Raw genomic sequence first — 6702 nt, 5'->3', positions numbered from 1 at the left:
TATATATATAGTGTTCTCCTTTTCTGTTGATATCTGTGCTTTCGGTAACAGCTTGATACATTACTCTTTTGTTTGTTCAAAATATGAACGCACACACCGTACACGTCATATTTTCATGCTCAAAACGATGAACACACAGAGAGATGCCAAAAGGAAACCTCAGTGAAAGGTAATAGTCTAGATAATATAACTGAGAGCTCATGACATGGACTGCCCTAAATATGACAGAGTATAAAAGGGTAGCTAGCAACTCTAAGCACTGGTAGGTCATTGCACGTTTACCTCTGAGGCAGAGGTCACACATCCAGGTACCTAGGACATTGAGACCCAACAACAAGTTTCAGTGTCGTGTAAAACACCTGTGTTTGGCATTATGGTCATGCCAATTCAAAGGCGTAGTTTTGTTTGTTCGGGGGCGCTAGGACAAAAATAAATGTATTTAAGGAAGGACGTACACATTTGAATGGTATTCGATTTGAACCCAGGTTTTTCGCCGGATGGCCAGAATTAGTTTGCCAACTGCGACTGTACAGCCACCAAATACTGTAAACATGTAATAACGAATTTGAAGGAACTCTTTTCAGTTTTATGAGCTACTGTAACACTCAATAAATACCAATTTAGACAGCTGAAAATGTTTTTCAAAGGAAAAAAATAGACCTAGTTTTCTAACTTTGGAAATGTTGCTCTTACGCCGTTCACATTTCTATTTTTCAGCTTTACAGACGTTTTCACAGTGGATAGTGCAACATTTTTGTCTTATCTTCGTCAAGGAACTCAAGGAAAACGGTATGTACGGATACACTTTATTTAGAGTCCTTTTGAAAACTCCTCTTCGTATTTCGTCTTCTCTCCGATCTCCTTCTTCTCCTCTCTGTTTATCTGCCCCATGATCTCTCCCCAACGGTTACCCTGTGTCAATCTGTTTTGTTTTTAATCTCTATGTCACTCTTCTTCATTATTGTTCTTCCAGTCACTCTGTCTTTCTCGTTTTAATTCTTGCAATCTTAGTTCATATAATCTCACATCTTATTATTTTTATTTTGCCGAAATATCTGGAAGGTATTTCAGGACACAGGCTATATTTGTCCGCGGAAGTATTCGTGACACATCGCATTTTTACATACAATGTTTGGTTGTTTGATATCCAAGCTTCTTTTATGTCTATTTAAAAAACCAAGTGAAAAATGATGGGGAAAAGGAGAAGGAAAAAAGAGACTAGGTGAAAATGAGAAAGTGTTCAGCGAGACAGGTAACTTAAATAGTAGCATGACACAACTAAAAATATTTAAGTACTAACAATTGAAACGAGAGTATAAAAAAGTCAACATAATTTATACCCTGTATGATAAATCATACGTGTTTGAGTAAGTTTACATCACATCGATATCGTCAATAAAGTTTTAGGTCTCCTACAAGTTCTAATCACTACTACAAAGAGAAAAGCAAACTTTACGTACGTCATAATTTCAGGACAATTTCCGCAAACCTTCGGTTGTAGTCACCAACGTCGGCAGTATGGCAGGTCGGCGTTTCGGCATCGCAAGCAGAAGAACCATGTTCAATTACTGTGTAGAGAGCACTTTAATAGAGTATATCTATCTTGGTTATCATGTTGGGACAATTTATCCCCCTCAGCCTGTGTTGGCCCTGACAGGCAAGGGGTTAAAGCCCTCTTTGTAAATGATCTAAATCATGTCGACAGGGGACGTAAAACATCCTACTTTAAAGAAAAAAATGTTTATTGACTGTATTCCAGTGAGCTGTAAGAGATAAATCCGATCATGAAAAACTGAATGTCTGTAGAATATTTCTCCTTGTTCTTTCCACACCTGTGCTGTTCAGTTGGCTGCTTGTTTGTCTAGGTACTGTTTTAATTATAGCATAAAGTAAAGATTATAGACCTCGTGGTGTGATGCTATGGAGAAATGTATGATTTATGCGCGTTATTACCATTGCTCAGGCTTGTTTCCCAACAATAATCACGTCTTCCCATCAAATAAAATGCCGTAGCACAACAACACTTTTTATACATTTATTTCACAGGCAGGCAAACACGCACGTTCACCTAATATACTACACACACAAAAAAAACAACAACAACACACGCATACATAATAATATACATACACACACAAACAGGCACACAAAAATGCACGCTCGCTCCTAGACACACATGAGAATAATATACATGGATGTTATACCTTATAATCTGTGTGTATACGTGTGCACTTGAGTGTATTTGTGTGTGTGTGCACACTTCATTGTACATAATGTTTTTACTAATAATTATTAATGAATTCTATGCATGTTAAATGTGTGCGGGCGTACGTGTGCTTGCGCTCGTGAGCATAAGCGAGCGCGCGCGCGTGTGTTTGTGTGTGTGTGTTTGAGTGTTAATGTGTGTGTGTGTGTGTGTGTGTGTGTGTGTGTGCGCGTGTGTGTATGTGTGTCTGTGTGTGTGTATGTGTGTGTGTATTTGTATTAATGCTCATTTAAGTGCGTAATATGAATGTGTGATTGTGTGTGTTTGTGTCTGAGTGGGTGAGTCTGGGTAGTACGTGTCTGTCAGACGGCATAAACATGTTTTTTTGTGTACAGCGCTTACAAGAGTATTTTGGTGGGTGACAGGAGACGGAAAAATGTGTGTGTGTGTCGGGGGAGGGGGGGGGGGGGTATTGTACCTGCCAACGCTTTGCACAGAGCAAATGTTATTAAGTGGGGTGAAATCAACTGGAAGGAGAGTTTTAGGAATAATTTGCAGACAATAATAACAGCTATTAGAGCAGAAATACAGTTTTTGAACAATTTCGTCAACGTTTTATATCCGTAAAAAACAAAGAAAAGACCAAAGTCAATAGCAATATCTTGCAATTACTAGAACAATTCCCCTTTACTGTGTATTGCAGCCGAAAGTAAACATTTGATAATATTTTGTAAAAGCTCGTGGGAATACTTACGTGTGTGCGCGCACGCGCGCATGTGTGTATATGTGTGTGTGTGTATGTGTGAGTGCTGTTCATGTGTTCGTTGAGGACGAACGGGTGAGTGGTGGTGGTTTTTGGGGGGTGGGGTGCATTTGTAGTAGAAATCGAAGCCGCTTGAAGGATCCAGAAACCGGAGTCTTATCGTTAAGAAGCTAATAGCCGAGGGCTATCAGCTATGCGGAGTCGTGATAACGCGTTAATGGGGATACAAGTGGAGGTCACTGAAAAATAACGGATGCAAAAGCTGGCCGTTTATAGTGAATCGATCGAGCCTCAAATTGCGACTTTTCAAACCAGCCGCATATATACGTCGCTTGCTTTGATTCCTGTCCTTATAATAGAATAGTATGATTTTTATAGTACTGTGTGATGGTACTAAGTTCTGCATGTAATAACTAAGAGCAAGGTATTTTGATTCTGGTGATATTTCTGTATAGATTTAATACTCCTTTCAACATTGTGAGGCTATTTAAATGGTGGGATCGCTGAATTTAACCTTCAACTACGATTGGACTAAATCATGGATGAAAAGCCTTGAAACGTCCCTAAAACAACTCAAGTGTGAGAATGCTACTTTGGGTATTCGAACCAGAGCCACCCACTCTGTAGTCCAGCTTGATGTCAATTAGGACATATGAGCATCCATATTTCTTCGACTTTAAATAAAGTAGACGTATAATAATGTGCATGCACTAGTGCCTCGTAAGGATTAATTTTCACTTTCACTGAACGAAGGGAGGAAAAAAATCAATCTTATCGTTTTATTTTTGTTTACGATCACAATTATCTCTGCAAATTTTATTGCCTGCAGCAGTGCCAAATTTGGAATTCATAAAGTTTTCTTCATCATATAGGTGTGCGACGTGTCTTTCAAGTAGTTTGCTGTACTTTTTTGTTTGTTTGCAGTAGTTAATCCTGAAACAATATTTTGTTTTTGTCTTCTTATATAGTTTGAATTGATTATAAAAACGCTCGACGTCAAGCCCGTTTCTTCTGAAAATCTTGTTCACTCTCTCAGGCTATTTGACAGCAACTCCTCTTTATTAAAGGACAAAGAATGACGAACACTTTGTGCCCATGATTTCTATACAGAGAAAAATACTAGACCAGTGAAACCACAGATTTAAGTCACAGTCCTTTGCCAGTAACAATAACCTCATTTGGTGCTATCCTTTTTCTACTTGAACAAGATTTTCCCTGAGGTCGATTCCGTCAAAACTGACGAAGATGACAAACCGCTAGCTTTGAGACATAGAGGCAGCTGTTGCCGGTAGGAATAAATTATTAATGCGTGAGACTAGACGATGAACTTACCGACCGCTCCTTAGAACCTGAGACAACCAAAAAAAAAAAAGAAAGAAAGAAAAAAATAAGAGAGAGAAAGAGCGAGATAGCGAAAGAGAACGACAGGCAGAGGTAGGTAGATAGATAAACAAAAGGAGAGAGAGAGAGAGAGAGAGAGAGAGAGAGAGAGAGAGAGAGAGAGAGAGATAGAGAGAGAGAGAGAGAGTGGGGGGGGGAGAGAGAGAGAGAAATGATGGTGGGAGAAAGGGAACGAGCGAGAGAGAAGAGAGAAAAAGAGAACGACAAACAGACTACAGTCAGACAGTCAGGCACAGACTATGAGGTTGTGAATATGGAGCCCAAAGAGTAATTGGACAGACGTTAGTGTGGGCGCGAAAGGACTGGTCAAGGATACATCACAACGATAACCGAAAGGTCTGAGCACCAAGTAGAGAGAAGTTGATTGCCTCATGTTACGGGTTATCCAGAGTTACTCAACTGGACAATTCGCGGCTTGGGCCGTCATCCAACCTCATTTTCTCTCGTAAATCTGTGTTTTCAAAGACCACTGCGGAAAAGCTGCTCAGTTATCGACCTAGGAAACCAGAAGACTGGACAATATGATTACCCCCACCCCCCTCTCAGCCCACCGCACCACCTTTCGCCCTTTGTTTGAGCCGACTGAAAAGGACTTCTGAGTTCGGTCTCCGCTTTTTGCATAATGCTTAAACATCTTATCATATCAATGTCATTTTCCAGAGAAATAATTTCGTTCCAATTTGAGTCGAACATGGAGTGGTTTCGGTGAATGCATTACCATGCTGATGAGAGTTTGTGACATGAGCATTCAAGGGTTTGCTTGGGCCAAAGCTAACATAGTTAGAACCTCCTCCCCGCAGACCCCTCCTTTTCCCCCCACGCTTGCCATGAGTTTTTGTCTCGGGTACTCTGTACATAATACTTCTCTTTTCCTTAGATGTTTGTGGACATCATCTGTTCATGCTTCCCCTAAGTTTAAAATCAAGGTTTTGCTCTGTGGCATTGTGTGCTTTTTGTTGTTGGTTTTTAATATGTTGGTGCGTTCACGTCTCCGTCGACACAATTTAGCCCATTTAGGAAACAGGTTTCGACCCTGTCTGTTTGGGCCAACACGGCTAGAGAGGAATAAAACGTCCCATTAGAGAGGCCATTCCGTTTGGCAGTGACTGAATGAAATCCGCATTACCATCTCAGCGAAACATCTTACATCAGCGTCAGTTTATTACGGATAAAAGTAGAACATAGTTCGCAAACATGCTGCCTAATAAGATTATCATGTGCTGTCCTTGTTTCTGGGCGCTCATTGGCTGAACGACGCTTGCATCTGTAGCCAAAAGTTTCGAAATAAAGACAACGGGAGAGAGCTAAAGGGACAGAGAGAAATAGAGATGGAGAAAGAGAGAGAGAGAGAGAGAGAGAGAGAGAGAGAGAGAGAGTACAAAGCTTTGAAATAAAATAATTATATTTTAGCTGCAAGTTGAACTGTAAATCTGACAACTTCACAGAACTTTGGTAGTGCTTTCATAGAAATCTGGAATGGTAAGATCTGGACTGCACATTGAGCTGTATATCTGTCAACTTTACAGAACTTTGGTAGTGCTTTCATATAAATCTGGATTGTTGTGATATTGGCGGACAAGTTCGCTTCACATGCACAGCGCTGTAAATAAGTGGGCTCACGTTAATCAGGTACGTCTGCTACATCAAATGAAATCCTATCCCTAACCTTAGGCAAACGTAACATAGGGGAAGGGAGGGGGGTAGATCCAGAGCACAAAGTGTGGGAGTCAAAACCTACTAAATCTAGATCTGGCATTGTTCTAGAATCTAGATTCCAATGTCCTTTCGATTTCGGAAGTGACGTTTCGTTTCCACGTCGAGTTTTGGTTGTGTGGTATTGATGTACTTTTCGAGTACCGGGTTTTTGCTAGGGTCAGTGTCAGTTATGTTAGGGTCAATGCCCTACAAGTAGATCTAGCTATAGGCCTAGGCCAAAAATAATAGAGCAGAACCAAGATCGGCTTAGTCCAATATTCAGAACTTAATATTTAGCGTATCATATTCATTGCATGTAGGACTTAGGCCTAGTCAGACTTAGGATTAGATCTATGCACGTCAGATTTAGGGTTAGTGCTAGGGCAATGCTCGTCGGACTTAAGGTTAGGGCCATGATCGCCAGACGGGTTAAATTTAGAGAGAAGGTAACAATTAGGATTTGAGATCGAACACATCATGAATATTCCTTAATATGATAATGAAATAATGATCATTCACTCCGAGGCAGAGGCCGACTGGACGGTTTTTTAACGAGTGGCTACGTAGTACTATTGTTGTTTTTTTGGCCTAGGCTAGTTCATCATCATCATTAGTAGCAGCAGCAGCAGCAGCAGCA

General features: G+C 40.5%; 1 protein-coding gene across 1 annotated transcript in view; it reads left to right on the top strand.

The window, feature by feature from the left end:
• LOC100533276 (G-protein-coupled 5-hydroxytryptamine receptor 2) overlaps nt 1–6702 on the top strand; it is a 170993-nt gene that overhangs the window by 68783 nt on the left and 95508 nt on the right. Inside the window, exon 2 of the mRNA XM_013080815.2 lies at nt 718–789. The gene's annotated coding sequence lies outside the window, so the exon portion shown is untranslated. The remainder of the gene's footprint in view (nt 1–717; nt 790–6702) is intronic.

This window comes from Aplysia californica, unplaced genomic scaffold (assembly GCF_000002075.1).
Source record: "Aplysia californica isolate F4 #8 unplaced genomic scaffold, AplCal3.0 scaffold00101, whole genome shotgun sequence".
NCBI lineage: Eukaryota > Metazoa > Mollusca > Gastropoda > Aplysiida > Aplysiidae > Aplysia > Aplysia californica.
This window is presented reverse-complemented; position numbering and strand designations above follow the sequence as displayed.